This window comes from Narcine bancroftii, chromosome 5 (genome assembly GCF_036971445.1).
Source record: "Narcine bancroftii isolate sNarBan1 chromosome 5, sNarBan1.hap1, whole genome shotgun sequence".
Taxonomy (NCBI): Eukaryota; Metazoa; Chordata; class Chondrichthyes; order Torpediniformes; family Narcinidae; genus Narcine; species Narcine bancroftii.
This window is the reverse complement of record NC_091473.1, coordinates 110,642,000-110,657,896: the sequence shown is the minus strand read 5'-3', so window position 1 is coordinate 110,657,896 and position 15,897 is coordinate 110,642,000. Positions and strand designations below refer to the sequence as shown.

Here is a 15,897-nt window from a genome sequence, read left to right as displayed (position 1 = left end):
CCAGGACCTCGCCTACTGCTGCGTTGGACGTGCCTGTCATCAAGGTGGTTAGTGCATCCACTTGTGAATGGAGCAGCAATTTTGCCTTCGCTAGGCCATCTTTGGTCTGCTGGAATGCTATCGTCATCTCCTTTGTCCAGTCGAATTCTTTGGCATCGCTGAACATGAGGTTAAAGAGGAGTTTCATAATACGAGCTGCAGAGGTTAGAAAGCAACGATAGAAATTGACCATCCCCACAAATTCTTGGAGTCCTTTGATGGAAATCGGGCCTCACGAATTTGAGGATGGAATGGCACCCGGCTGCTGAACTCAATAGAGGACTGCCCGAATTTATACTTGGCAGGGTTCACACTTAGCCCGAACTCCTGTAGGCAGCAGCAGGGTAAATGCAGATGTTGCAGGTGCTCTTTGTGGGAGTGGCTGGCGACGAGTATGACATCCAAGTATACGAAAAGGAAGTCTATCCCATGCCCCACTGCATCCATTAGTCGCTGGAATGCTCGTGTAGCATTTTTGAACCCAAAAGGCATTCTCAAAAATTTGAAGAGGCCGAACAGTGTTATGATGATAGCACCCATGCACCAAGCCAATTTTAGAAAATATCCTGGCCCCTTGAAGATTAGCTGTAAAGTGATGTTTATGGGGCACAGGGTAGGGTCTGCAGTGGTAGCATCGTTGAAACACCTGTAATTCCCCGCAAGGTCTTCAGCCTCACGTGGCTTTGGGCACCATATGTAGCAGGGAGGCCCAAGGGCTATCTGACCAGCATATGATTCCAAGTTCCTCCATTTTGTGGAACTCTTGTTTTGCAAGCCGCAACTTATCGGGCTTCAGGATTGGGCTTGTGGAGGAGGTCTTTGAGTGAGGATGTGATGTGCGGCGCCATGTTTGGGTGTGGCAGTGGAGAACTGGGGAGTGAAAATGTCTGGAAACTCCGCAAGAAGTTTGGCAAATTCATTGTTCGAGTACATCCACGGTGTTTAGGTACGAGGCGGGTAGTTTGGATTTTCCAAGGTGGAATATCTGGAACGTTGTATTAACCAACCGGCACCATTTTAAGTCCACTATCAGTGAGTGGGCTCTGAAGAAGTTAGCACCCAGCCAAGACTGGGACACAGCAGCAAGAATGAACTTCCATATGAACATTGTCGCCGAATTTCAGCGGTATAGTCCGTGTGCCGGACCCGCGCTCCAGGTACGGGTGTCAAAGCCCGAAGGAGGAAGGACACCAACCTCCACATCCGTATCGACTGGAAGTTTGTGCTGGGAGAGTTCATCCCAGATGTTACAATGGCCAGCTACTTCATCAACTGGCACAACACCATTGTCATGGAGTCATGCTTGCCCAGGGGAACGTGCAGCCTCATTGCCGGTACTTGTGAAGCCTGGCCCTTTGGGTGTGACACAGCACTAACCTTTCTGGCCTTGCGCCTTGCTATTTCGCGCATCACAGAATGTCTGCAAAGGTGGCCACTGTTCGAGGGTTATCAAGGTCTTGTCGGCCAACATGAGGCAGATGTCTTTTGGCATATGCTCTAAAGACAACTGCTCGATGATTAAGCTAGGCCTACGGCCGTCTGCCAGTACCAACATCTCATTCATTAATCAAAATGGGCACAGTCCCCCAGACCATCGGTATGGAGGAGCCGCGCAGCTCACTCATGCTGTGCGAGACCATAAATCCGGAGAAGGAGGGCTTTTTGGGCTTTGTACTTGCCTAGAGCTGGAGAGTCCCGAATGAAATCCATTACTCGACGGGCCATGTCCTGGTTGTGGGTGCTTACCACATGATAGGATTTAGTGGCATCCACTTCTATCTTGTGAATGTGGAATTGGGCCTCAGCCTGCCCGAACCAAACTTCAGGCTGAGTGGTCCAAAAGATAGGTAGTTTGAGCAAAACCAGTGTGTTGTTGATGTTGGGTCAAAAATCCATTTGAGCCCATCGGGGTCACCAATGTAGCAACTGTGTCACAGTGTGAAATGAAGAACGAGAAAAATGATCAAAAGTAGTCGAGTCAAAGTTCAGTAGAAGTCGTTTAATCAAGCAGTCACGCGGAGCTTTTAAAAACCTAACACGTTCCAAATGACGTCATCATAGAAACATAGAAGATCGGAGCAGGAGTAGGTCATTCGACCCTTCGAGCCTGCTCTGCCATTCAACGAGATCATGGCTGATCTTAAATTTCAGTAACCCGTCCCCGCCTTCTCTCCGTAACCTTTAATACCCTTATACTGAAGAAATATATCTAATTCCCTCTTAAATATATTTAATGAACCTGCTTCTACTGCCCTCTGTGGCAATGAATTCCACAGATTCACCACCCTCTGGGTAAAGAAATTCCTCCTCATCTCGGTCCTAAATGGTTTGCCTATTATCCTCAAACCATGGCCCCGGGTTCTGGCTTTTCCCATCATTGGAAACATCCCATCTGCATCCACTCTGTCCAGTCCTGCCAGAATTTTATATGTCTCTATGAGATCCCCTCTCAATCTTCTAAACTCCAGGGAGTACAATCCCAATTTGCGCAATCTTTCCTCATAAGTCATTCCTGCCATTCCAGGTAGCAGCCTGGTGAATCGCCTCTGCACTCCCTCCATTGCAAGAGCATCCTTCCTTAGATAAGGTGACCAAAACTGCACACAATACTCCAGGTGGGGTCTCACCAAGGCCCTGTACAGCTGCAGTAAGGTATCCTTGTTCCTATACTCAAACCCTCTTGATATAAAGGGCAACATACCATTTGCCTTTTTAACCGCCTGCTGTACCTGCATGCTCGCCTTCAGTGACTGGTGTACAAGTACCCCTAGGTCTCTCTGCACTTCCCCATCTCTTAATCTATTGCCATTCAAATAGTAATCTGCCCTCCGGTTTGTATTACCAAAGTGGATAGCCTCACATTTATCCACATTGTAGTGCATTTGCCATGTATCTGCCCAGTCCCTCAATTTATCCAAATCACACTGGAGTTTCCTGACCCCCCTCTTCCATGCACACAACCCCTCCTAGCTTAGAGTCATCTGCAGATTTGGAGATATTACATCCAATCCCCTCATCCAGATCATTAATGTAAATTGTGAACAGCTGGGGTCCCAGTACAGATCCCTGTGGCACCCCACAGGTCACCGCCTGCCACTCAGAAAACGAGCCATTTATCCCAACTCTCTGTCTTCTACCTGCCAGCCGTTCTCAATCCACATCAATACTTTGCCCCCAATCCCATGAGCCTTGATTTTGGAAGCCAGTCGTTTATGCGGGACTTTTTCAAAGGCCTTTTGGAAGTCCAGGTACACCACATCCACTGGCTCTCCCCCATTTATTTTACCTGTCACCATCTCAAAGAATTTCAATAGATTTGTCAAGCACGATTTACCTTTTGTAAATCCATGTTGACTCTGTCCGATCCCTTCTCTGCTAGTCATATGCTCCGCTATTACATCCTTAATAATGGATTCCATCATTTTACCCACTACTGATGTAAGGCTCACCGGCCTATAATTCCCCACTTTTTCTCTACCCCCCTTTGTAAATAGTGGGGTAACATTAGCTACCCTCCAATCCATGGGTACTGATCCTGAGTCTATTGAGTTCTGGAAAATAATTATTAAAGCATCTGCTATCTGAATGTCCACTTCCTTAAGTACACTAGGATGTAGATTATCAGGCCCTTGGATTTATCTGCCTTCAAACCCATCAATTACCCCAAGACCATGTCCTTAGAGATACTGATTTCTTTCAGTTCCTCCCTTGCATTAGTCTCTATGTTTCCCAACATCCTTGGGAGGTTATTTGTATCCTCTCTTGTAAAAACAGAACTAAAGTAAGAATTTAATTGGTCTGCCATTTCCTTATTCCCCATTATATATTCCCCTGATCACATTGTAACATCACGATGTCACTCAGAACCTCCTGAGCTGCTTCGATTACTGGTGAGCCGTTACACCAGCTCTTTCTATATATACCTTGAGTTTGTCCTGTCTTTCCACATCATGAGTTTCTCTCTCTCTCTCTCTATGTCTGTCTGTCCTGGTCACTCTTTCTCTCTGTGAGGATTGCCTCTTGGAACTCTGTTTCATTTGTTCCTTCCTCTTGCTTTCCTGACCATTCTTTCTACCTTCACCCAAACCCTCAGATCACAACTCTTATTGTTTCTATTCTATGTCTCTCACTTTCCTGCATCTCTTGCATCTTTCTAGGCCAGGTCTCCCTCCAACCTGGATTTGTCCCTCCCTCTCACTATGACATCACTTTGTTCATTCTTTTCTCCATCCCACCCACCCCATCCCCCCCACGCCCCATCCCCCTCACGCCCCATCCCCCCCATGCCCCATCCCCCCATGCCCCATCCACCCCACACCCCATCCCCCATGCCCCATCCCCCATGCCCCATCCCCCCCACGCCCCATCCCCCCCATGCCCCATCCCCCCACGCCCCATCCCCCCACGCCCCATCCCCCCACGCCCCATCCCCCCACGCCCCATCCCCCCATGCCCCATCCCCCATGCCCCATCCCCCATGCCCCATCCCCCCATGCCCCATCCCCCCATGCCCCATTCCCCCCACACCCCATCCCCCATGCCCCATCCCCCATGCCCCATCCCCCCCACGCCCCATCCCCCCACGCCCCATCCCCCATGCCCCATCCCCCCATGCCCCATCCCCCCATGCCCCATTCCCCCCACGCCCCATCCCCCCCACGCCCCATCCCCCCACGCCCCATCACCCCCACGCCCCATCACCCCCACGCCCCATTCCCCTACACCCCATCCCCCCACACCCCATTCCCCCCACACCCCATCCTCCCCACACCCCTCTTGATGTTATTGAACATAAATGCGAAGAGCACTGGTCAGTGAGGAATGTAAATTTCCTCCCAGCCTGGTAGTGCCTCCAGTGACTCATGGGTTCTACAATGGCCTGAGCCTCTTTTTCCACAGAGGGTTTTCAGAGCTCATGGCCTTGCAATGTCCGAGGAAAAAAAATGCAACTGGCCTGCCCACCTCGACTTGCGCTCTCCAAAGGCTAGTGCTAGGTTTGATGATTCCTTCATTGAGAAGATGTGTCTCAAACTTGATAAAATCTTGGTCTGCTGTGCTGTACCTCCTGCTCTTGGTAGCAATATGCTCGCAGTCTGGGGACATATTCGGGAAGAAAGTTGGGGGATCAATATTCAGTGTGGAGAGTCTGCATGTGGGTTCTAATTTTAGAGGCCCTCCATTCCGAACTGTTATATGGGGGAGGGGACCAGAGTACTACAAGGTCACACTTTTTAGATGGCACAGGAAGTCCAGACCCAACAGCACCGGACCGCACAATTCATTAAGTACATACAGGTGTATTTAACAAAATTTCTCCCTCCCCAATCCCCCCCCCCCCATGACAAATGTACTATGCAGGTTCTTGAATACGGGTTGAGTGCAAATGAGATGCAAGGAATATACCATAATTGGAAGGATACATCTTTAGGTTGTATTCTTGTACAGTCTGTGCATCTATGAAGCTTTCAGTCGAGCCTGTGTTGATTAGGCATTTAATGGAGTGTCTGTTTATCTTCACAGTCTCTGTGGAGTTGCTAACCTGGTGAGGTCTGTCTGATCTAGAAACATTGAGGCTGGGACTCTTGAGACTCCATACTCCTCACTCAAATGCCCCCCACTGTCTTGAGTTGCCTGTGGGTTAGATGGCGTTGACCTTGTGGTGCAGCAAGATGGCCACCCCCCTTCCTCCTCTGACGATGATGGCACTGAGGTTGAATTTGAGTTGCAGTGAGATGGACGCCAAGTATTTTTGTGCCATTTTCTCGCAGCCACCCACCTTTGGTGTGTAATGCAGCAAGTGGGTTCAGGCAAATTCGGGGCCAACGGCTTTGGGCTGGAATCTGATCCGTGAGTGGTGCAAGCCATGGATTTCCCCGGGCTTCCCCTCATGTGGCAAACCCTCTCCCAATGTTCATGCTTGCAAAAGCTGGAACACACTGAGTCTTTAGCAAGCCATTGAGATTGGGGGTGTTAGCTCTTGCCGCAGTAAAAGCACTCCCTAGTGCAGAAGCACTCCGTAGCATGGGAAGCGACAACCATTAGGACAAGGGTAGAGGGAGCAGCCGGTCCTTGGAAGGAGAAACACCCCTCCATGGCAGAAGTATTAAAAACCCAATTTTAAAGTTTTTACATTTTTTCAGAAAATATTGAATATATTTCTGATATATCCTGAAAGCAATTGTGAGGAAAACAAAAGAAATGACTTCTAAACAGCTATCAAGTACAGAAGAACTTGGGCTTACCTTCAAAGTGGAGCCTCCAGAGTTGATTCCTCCACACCCAAGGCCACAATGGCAGTCCCTGGGTAAGATCTATTTGACTCTGGTGCCAACTTCACGCAGCATTGCAGAAGATGGCACTGATACCTGACAACATCCTCCTCCGGACCATGAAGAGCAACTACGCATGTGTGAAGTTTCTGCATATGCGTTATTTTGAGTGTGGCCCAGGCTGCGGGGAGACCCAACTTCTCTCGGCTCAGCGATTCTGGGCTGATGGGGTTGGGGGGGGGGGGGGGAGGATCCAAACCTGCATTCAGGCTGAAATGCTTTTAGCATCGACGGAGGAGGAAGAAGGTGACATTGGAGGGAGATTGGAAGAAGAAGAAATTTATCCAGGTACGGAGGAAGAAGAGACTGTTATATTCAAGTGTTGGCCCATATCTAAAACAGGTTTTAACAAAGTTTAAATCTGACCCTCATTATTCAGATCTACCATCACAAGTTGATGTATCTAAACAGACTGGGTCAAGGTTTTTCATCTATGAAGGAACAATTTGCTGATATGAAGGGGGAAATATCATCGATTAAGTTGGATGTGGCAAAGTGTGTGTGTTAGATTTATGTGTTGTATATGTGTTGTGTGGTTTTATGTTTAAAAAGTGAGTTTGCCTTTGAGAGCCAAGATAAAGATGGACTGCTGAGAGTGAGAGACAGACTGAGCATATGCAAAAAATGATCTAGAAATTTCTGGACTTGGAAGACAAACCATGACTGGATGTGGCTGTAGAATGAAATGAAACCCAAGCATGAGTCATTGTCTAAGAGGCAGCTTGGAATCTTAGGCATTTTTAAAAATGAAGATTCCGAAGGCAGCCAGAAGGATCTGGACCAAGCCATAGTTTATTTCTCTGCAAACAACACAAGAAGACCACTTCAAATTTTGTGCGCTCTCTCTCTCTAAAAGATCTTTTGTCTTTTGTTTACCAAACAAACTGAATTTTGTTTACGATCTTTACTTCGATTGCAAATGAAGTTTTGTGAGTCTTATGTGTTTTGTGTCTAAAATTTTCTGTGGGTTGGTTGGGAATATAACTTAGACTTTGATTATATATGTTATATTTAGGCTGGGGAATTTATCAGTTTTACACTGTTATAGAAATGTGTATATTAACCTGTGGGCATTGTTATAAAAGGGGGGATTTTGAATTAAAGTTTGAAGGTGAAATTTTGTTAATAAAGTAATTGTTCATCTTTAACCCTGTGTGATGTGCCGCCTTTGTGGTTGCTGGTTTGATCTTGTAAGTGTGAAAATGGTGGACAAGATGCAAGATAAATTTAAGAAGATTGTAGAGGATTTTCATGACTGGAAGGAAGATGTGGAACAATGTAAAGAAAAGATGGGTCAGATGGAGGATTCATTGAATGGTTGGGAAATTCAGAGAAATTATCTATTGAAAAAAATTGATGCTTTGGAGAATCAAATTCAAAGGAATAATGTTAAAATTGTTGGTCGTCCAGAAGATTTTTAAGGTCCGGATCTGGTTCAATTTTTTCAGAAGTGAATTCCTGAAGTTGTTGGCCACTTTGTGGCATTGGTCACTCCCCTATAATTGAGGGGCATAATACTGTATTATTTTTGTTTTTTTAATATATTGGGTTTCTTTTTTTTCTTTTGAGGAGATTATTTATTCTTTTTTGCATGGTTGCCATAGTAAGCAGTTTCATCATGTGTGATAAGGTAGTTTTTAAAGTGAATTGTAATGATGGCTAATTTAAATTTTGCTACTTTTAATGTTAATGAACTTAATAATCAAATTAAGAGAAAAAGTAATGGCAAATATTTAAAAAAATTGAAGGTTGATGTTGCTTTTTTGCAAGAGACATATTTGACTGAGAAAGAACATCAGAAATTGAAAAGAGATTGGGTTGGACAAGTTATAGCAGCTCTGTTTAATTAGAAAGCAAGAGGAGTAGCTATTTTGATGAATTATAAAGTTGAGGCGGCACACCACTAGGCAGGTGAACCGGCCCCGCTTGTCATCCATGTGGCAGGGCAGCCAGCCAAAATGGCGCCGTCGGGGGTTTCCCCTTCTTCTCAGCACAGGGCTCAGAAGCCCATGATGGGGGACCATGTGATGCCCGGGTGACATCAGCACCCCCCAGAGCGGTTCTCAGCCAAGTCTGGGCTTGGAGTATAAGTCCAGCCCAGCAGCCTGCAATAAATCAGTTCTGCTCACTGAGCTCAACCCGTCTGGTTGTGTGTTCTTTCAGTAGCAGTGGAGCTGTTGCTGCAAAGTTATCTTTTAAATTGGAATCCATTATTGAGTCAGTTGTTAGACTTTTGGTTGTTAATTGTGATTTTTTTTTCCTGAGTCTTGGACTTTAATTAATGTTTATGGTCTTAATATAGATGATGAGAAATTTATGTTGGATTCTTTTCTTAATTTAAATCAAGCATATGAAAAAATTATGGTAGAAGGCAATATAAATTGTTGTTTGGATCCATTATTAGAATAATTTCCAAAAACAGTAGTTAGGACTAGAATGGCTAAACAATTGATGGTGTTAATGAAAGATATGAATTTAGTAGATATATGGAGATGGTTAAATCCTAAAGAGAAAGATTTTTTTGTTTTATTCATTTCGACATGATTATTATTCTAGAATAGATTTATTTCTGGTATCAGCATAATTACAAGGCCGGGTATTGAAGGCTGAATATAAGAGTAGGATTTTGTCTGATTATTCTTTATTATTAATAATATTCTCTGGTTTGGAGAGAATTGACAATATATATTGCTAGAGATTTAATTCTTTGTTGTTGAAAAATATTGAATTTTGTAATTTTGTAAGAAATCAAATACAGATTTTTTGAAAATAAATATGATTCAGTTAATAGTACATTTGTTTTATGGGATGCTTTAAAAGCATATTTGAGGGGACAAATTATTTTACTGCTAAAATTAAGAAATAACATGTAGCTGAGGTAAGTAAATTGGAAGAGATAGAGATTTTAGAAAAGGATTTACAGCAAAATTCAACAGAATTTTAAAAAATATGTTTAACCAATATGAAGTTATGTTATAATTTGTTACAAACTTATAAATTTTAAAAGTTACTACAGAGAACTAGACAGAGGTATTATGAATTAGGGGAAAAAGCTCATAAAGTATTAGCTTGGCAGTTAAAAACAGAACAAGCTTCTAGAACAATAAATGCTATTGGACATGAATCAATTATTACATATAAACCTCAGGAAATTAATGATGTGTTTTGAAAAATTTTATGAAAAATTGTATTTTTCAAAGTAGTGAGGAATGAAGTTAAAATTCATAATTTTTAAATCTGATTTGGATTTACCTTTTTTGAATGGTAAGGATATGAAAGATCTGGATGCTTCTTTTACTGCTTTTCTTTTCTTTCTTTGGCTTGGCTTCGCGGACGAAGATTTATGGAGGGGGTAAATGTCCACGTCAGCTGCAGGCTCGTTTGTGGCTGACAAGTCTGATGCGGGACAGGCAGACACGGTTGCAGCGGTTGCAGGGGAAAATTGGTTGGTTGGGGTTGGGTGTTGGGTTTTTCCTCCTTTGCCTTTTGTCAGTGAGGTGGGCTCTGCGGACTTCTTCAAAGGAAGTTGCTGCCCGCCGAACTGTGAGGCGCCAAGATGCACGGTTTGAGGCGATATCAGCCCACTGGCGGTGGTCAATGTGGCAGGCACCAAGAGATTTCTTTACTAAAGAAGTAATAGATGCACTTCAATCTATGCCAAATGGGAAGTCTCCAGGGGATGATGGTTTTACTTCTGAATTTTATAAAAAATTCAGGATTTATTAATTCCTTTATTAATGGAAGTATTGAAATTGGTGACAGAAGTTCATTTTTTTTCAAATTCTTTTTCTCAAACAATTATTACACTTCTTCTTAAGAAAGATAGGGATCCATTGAAAGCAGGGTCTTATAGACCAATTTCATTATTAAATGTTGATTATAAAATTGTGGTGAAGGTTCTAGCTAATAGGTTGTCTAAATATTTATCAGATTTAATTAATTTAGATCAGGCAGGTTTTATTAAAAATCATTATTTGGTAGGTAATATTGTCAAGTTGATTTCTTCAATTAATGTTTTTCGGGAGGGATCCAAACTACCAATGGTTCTTTTATTGGATGCAGTAAAGGCCTATGATAGAGTAGAGTGGAGTTTTTAAAAAAGTTTTGGATAAATTTAAATTTGGCCCCTTTTTTATTGGTTGGATTAAGGCTTTATATAGAAGACTTACTGCTAGACTTGTGACAAATGGTCAGTTATCTTTACCTTTTATGTTGACTAGATCAGCTAGGCAGGCTGCCTTTTGTCACAAACTCTATTTGCATTTGTTATCAAACCTTTGGCTCAGGTGATTAGACAAGATAGTAATATTAATGATATTAAGATGAAATCTGATTAATTTAAAATTAATTTGTTTGCAGATGATACTTTGATATATTTAACAGAACCTCAGAATTCTTTGAGGAGTTTACATGATAGATCGAAACAGTATGGTGAGATATCAGGTTATAAAATTAATTGGGAAAAGAGTGAGATTATGCCTTTAGCTGAAATAGATTACTCCTCATGTAGGCATATTATGAAATGTAAATGGTCAGATCAGATTAAGTATTTAGGGGTTAAGGTAGATTGTAATTATAGTCATTTGTATGACAAATTATTTGCCTTTATTGTCTAAAATTAAATATTGAATCAATGGAAAGATTTACCAATTACATTAATAGGACAAGTTAATTGTATTAAAATGAATATTTTTCCTCAAATTCAGTATTTTTTTCAGTCTATTCCTTGAAAGATTCCTCAAATTTTTTAAAGGATTTAAATGCCTTGGTGAGGATTTTTTTATGGAAAGATAAAATGGTAAGAGTATCATTTCAGAAATTGACTTGGAAATATGAATTAGGAGGTTTGCAACTTCCTACTTTTCAAAATTATTATGATGCAGCACAATTGAAATGCATTAATAGGATGTTTGAAATAGATAAACCTTTGATATTGACTAATATTGAATTATCTCTAATTGGTGAGAAGAAGATTGATCAGTTTATCTATAGATGGAATCCTGAATTATTGAGTAATTATAATTTACCTGTTTTGAAATACTTAATGGATTTATGGTATAAAAAAATGAAGCTATAGGTACTCAAGGCAAGTTTTCAGGTAAAACTCCATTGTACCAAAATAAGCTTTTCCATTTTACACTTAATAATCAACTTTTTAAGTTATGGGATCAAAAGGGTATTAAGTTTACGCAAGATTGTTATGAAGCAGGATATTTTACTTATTTTTAAAGAATGAAAGATAAATATGATATATATAATTTGGGGAATACTTTACAGTTACCTAGATGGTTGAAGTTTGAAATTTTACTTAGATTTAGATCTGAGATGTATGCTTTACTACAAAATAAAATGCTTAAGCCAGATGTATAAATTTAGATTCAAATGGGAAAAAGACTATGGTATACTTATTTTTCAGTATGACTGGATGAATTTATGTAGGGATAGTATGACTAAAATTATAAATGTAAGGTATTGATTGGTTCATTATAATTTCATTCATCAATTATATTTAACTCCAGAAAAATTAAGGATATATAATTTTATTTCTTTGGATTTATGTTTTAGGTGTCATAAAGATGTAGGTTCTTTTTTTACATTCTACTTGGTTATCTGAAACAGTGAAACCATTTTGGAATAAAGGAATTTTTAGAAGTTATTTTGTAAGTGAAATTTTCCTTCGATCCTTTAGTATTTTTGTTGGGTAATATTAAAAGGATTAGTTTAGATTTAAAATTAAATAGATTTCAAATCGCTTTTTTGAGATTGGCATTAGCTGCGGCAAGAAAATGTTTGACAATTATTGGAAAAATGAGACTGATTTGAGTATTCAGAGATGACATATGGAGTTGAAGTCTTATATTCCATTGGAAAAGACAACTTATAATTTATGTGATAATTATCTTTTTGATGGTAAAACTTGGAGCCCGCAGTTTGATTATATGGGGTTGAATTATTAAATCTCCTTGCCACACAGTAGTGGTGTTGCTCCAAACCATGGTAATTAATTGATGAATTTTGATGTTATGTGATCTCCTCTTTCTTTTTCTTTTTTTTTCTTTTGGGGTAGGTTAGAGGGGTTAGGGAATGGGGAGTTGTAGGGGATTAGTTTTAAAATATCATGTATCTTGTGTATTGTTTTTTCAAGTTTTGTTCATTAATTGTATGTTCTAACATATGATTCAATAAATAAAATTTTCAACAAAAAAAAAGAAGTGACCTATCCTGGACTCAAAACATCTCTTCACTTGTCAGGAAGGTGCAACATTGACTGCACTTGCTGAAGCAAGCAAGGTTACTGACCACCATTCTGTCAACTTTTCTACAGGAGCTCCAGTCAGCCAGGATACTCCTGGCTGACTGCATCAAAATGTGGTACGGTTGCTGTAAAGCATGGCATCAGAAGACAATCCACAGGACCATAAGCATCAGACAGGGTCACTGAGGTTGCTCTTCCCTCCCTCATCAATGGGACCATTGTTTAAAGAAAGCTTGCAAAACCCTTATGTGACATCTTTCATCAGGGGTTGGGGGAGAGAAAGGACACAGAAGTATCAAATCCAGAACCACAGGCTGAGAAACAGCTTCTTCCCACGAGCAGTGAGACTTTTGAATGATTGCAACAAAAAAAACCAACCCTCTGTGGCTCTGCCCGGTGGGCAGCAACCTCCTTTGAAGAAGACCGCAGAGCCCACCTCACTGACAAAAGACAAAGGAGGAAAAACCCAACACCCAACCCCAACCAACCAATTTTCCCCTGCAATCGTGTCTGCCTGTCCCGCATCGGACTTGTCAGCCACAAACGAGCCTGCAGCTGACATGGATATTTACCCCTCCAAAAATCTTCGTCCGCGAAGCCAAGCCAAAGAAAAAGAAGAAGAAGAAAAGAAAGAAGTGTATATATGTATCATTTGTCTCTGTGTGTGTATTCTATCTGTACATATGTTTTGCACTGTTCTGCTTTTTTTTTCAAGTTGTAATGGTACAATTGGATGATGAATAAACTTGAACTAAACTTACTACAGTGAAGAAAAGCATACAAGCTAATTTAAGAATGTTGTTCTCTATAGAGTGCTACCTGAGAGCAGCTGAGAATCCTCTGAAGGGCTGCTGGAAAATAGCTACCCGTATGGTTCTGGGCATGGGTGGTGGTGGCATGAAGAATCAGTGAAGGAATATGCAACTTCAGTAACTTTGATGTAAGTGTGGACTGCACAGAAATTGTTCTGCAGTATGGTCACAGCATGGTAACAATTGTCTGTCGTTAAGGATGAAATAGTGTGACATTTAGAATGAAGGGGTTCCAGATGCAGCATGAATTCAGAAAGGGCAGGTCTTGTTTGACAAACATGCTGGAGTACTTTGAGGATATAATGGGTGCAGTAGATAGAGGGGAACAGGTTGGTGTTGTATATTTGGATTTCCAGAAGGTGTTTGATAAGGTGCCGCACAAGAGACTTTTCCATAAGATACAGGCGAATGGAGTGAGGGAAGTATATTGGCATGGACTGAGGATTGGTTAACTGACAAAGGCAGAGAATCAGGATAAATGGGTGTTTTTCTGATTGGCAGACGGTGGTAAGTGGGGTGTTGCAGTGGTCAGTGCTGGGCCCACAGCTGTTCACCATTTACACTGATGATTTGGAAGGGGGACAGAGTGTAGTGTAGCCAAGTTTGTGGACAATACTAAATTATGTGGAAAAGCAAATTGTACAGAGGATGTGGAGAGGCTGCAGAAGGATAAAGTTAAGTTAAGTGAATGGGCAAAGGTCTGGCATATGGAGTACAATGTTAGTAAATGTGAGGTCATCCACTTGGGCAGGAAAAATAGAAGAGCAGATTATTATTGAAATGGTGAAAAACTGCAGCAAGCTGTCGTGAGAAGGACTTGGGAGTGCTTGTGCATGAATCACAAAAAGTTGGGTTGGAGGTGCAACAGGTTATTAAGAAGGCAAATGGAATGTTGACCCTTATCGCTAGAGGAATCGAATTCAAGAGCAGGGAGGTCATGCTGCAACTGTACAAGGTACTAGTGAGGCCGCACCTGGAGAACTGTTTGCAGTTCTGGCCTCCATACTTGAGGAAGGATATGCTGGCCTTGGAGACAGTCCAGAGGAGGTTCACCAGGTTGACCTACGAGGAGCAATTAATTCGTCTGGAATTATAGTCACTCGAATTCAGAAGAATAAGAGATCTTATAGATCATATTAAATTATGAAAGGGATAGATAAGATAGAGGCAGGAAATTGTTTTCACTTGTAGGTGAGACCAGAACTAGGGGACACAGCCTCAAGATTCAAATGAGTAGATTTAGGGTTGAGATGAGGAAAAACTGTTTTTCCCAGAGAGTAGTGAATCTGATGAATTCTCTACCCAGGGAACCAGTTGATGCTCCTTCAATAAACATATTTAAGGTTCATTTAGATAGATTTTTACATAAAAAAAGGAAGTAAAGGAGGGGGAAAAAGGTGAAGTTGAGGTGATGTTCAGATCAGCCATGATCTATTGAATGGCAGAGCAGGCTTAATGGGCCGGATGGCCTACTCCTGCTCCTATTTCTCATGTTCTTATGTCTGTAGTGTATTTACAACATTGAGATAGCTTCAAAAATTCCTGAAGCATGTTGACACATCTGAGGTGTTGTAAATTGCTGCTTTATTTTCTAAACCAAGGTTATAAGCTTAGAATAAGTAAATCATATTCTCAGTGTCAAATACCTTCATAATTACCATATTTTATGGCATATAAGACCCACTTTTCCCCCAAAAAATGGCTCTAAAATGTCCCCTGGGTCTTGTATGCGAAGTTGAAATTAGGGTGATAATGTTGAGTAATGCTAACAATAACCCATGTCGCCGCCTGCCTCAATTGGGGCTGGTGGTGGGCTGTTGGGCGGGGATCAGGGCGGCGGGATCAGAATGGGGTCTGGTGGCAGTCTGGAGGGAGACTCTCCTGGCAGCCCACTGTCGGTCCCAGCACTGGTCCCATCACCCTGCTCCCCTCCAGGAGAGAGGACAGTGGACCAGCGTGGGAACTGACAGTGAGCCGCTGGGAGAGAGTAGGCAGTGGGCCATTGGGAGAGAGAACGGGACAGCGGGCCACCGGGAGAGAGCGGGGCAGTGGGATCAGGGACCGACAGCAGCAGTTTGTTTTATAAAATGTTTTCTGCTATAGCTAAGCCACTTTTGTGGTCTCTTTTAAATTACAGCAGTTTTATTATTAAAAGGATTTTTACTGCTGTCCTTGTTGCTTGTTTTGTCTAAGTTTTAAATGCTTACCCGTAAATACATTAAAAAAAAACTTAATATTCCTTGCTGAAATGTGGGGGGTGGGGGGGGGAATCTTATATGCCCATGGGCCTTATACTGCCGTCAAATATGGTATCTTGTCTACCTGCATTGCCACTTTCAAAGATCTGTTTGACAAAACTCTTAAAGGCAAGACCTGCCTTGATTTAGCTTACTAAATTGAAACATCTCACACTTGTATGAGTTAAATTTCATGTCATCCCTTGGCCCACTTTTCCAGTTCA

The 15,897-nt window shown here is 41.9% G+C and overlaps 1 long non-coding RNA gene across 3 annotated transcripts in view; it reads left to right on the top strand.

Moving 5' to 3' along the window:
• Window positions 1–15,897, top strand: part of LOC138763864 (uncharacterized) — a 77,794-nt gene that overhangs the window by 11,945 nt on the left and 49,952 nt on the right. Inside the window, exon 1 of one of the 3 annotated variants that reach the window (XR_011357867.1) lies at window positions 7,143–7,297. The exons of 1 other annotated variant lie outside the window; for it this stretch is intronic. This is a non-coding gene — a long non-coding RNA (uncharacterized lncRNA). Of the gene's footprint in view, window positions 1–7,142; window positions 7,298–13,306; window positions 13,565–15,897 lie in introns of those variants that run through there. One more of the 3 variants, XR_011357866.1, reaches the window with a different exon arrangement.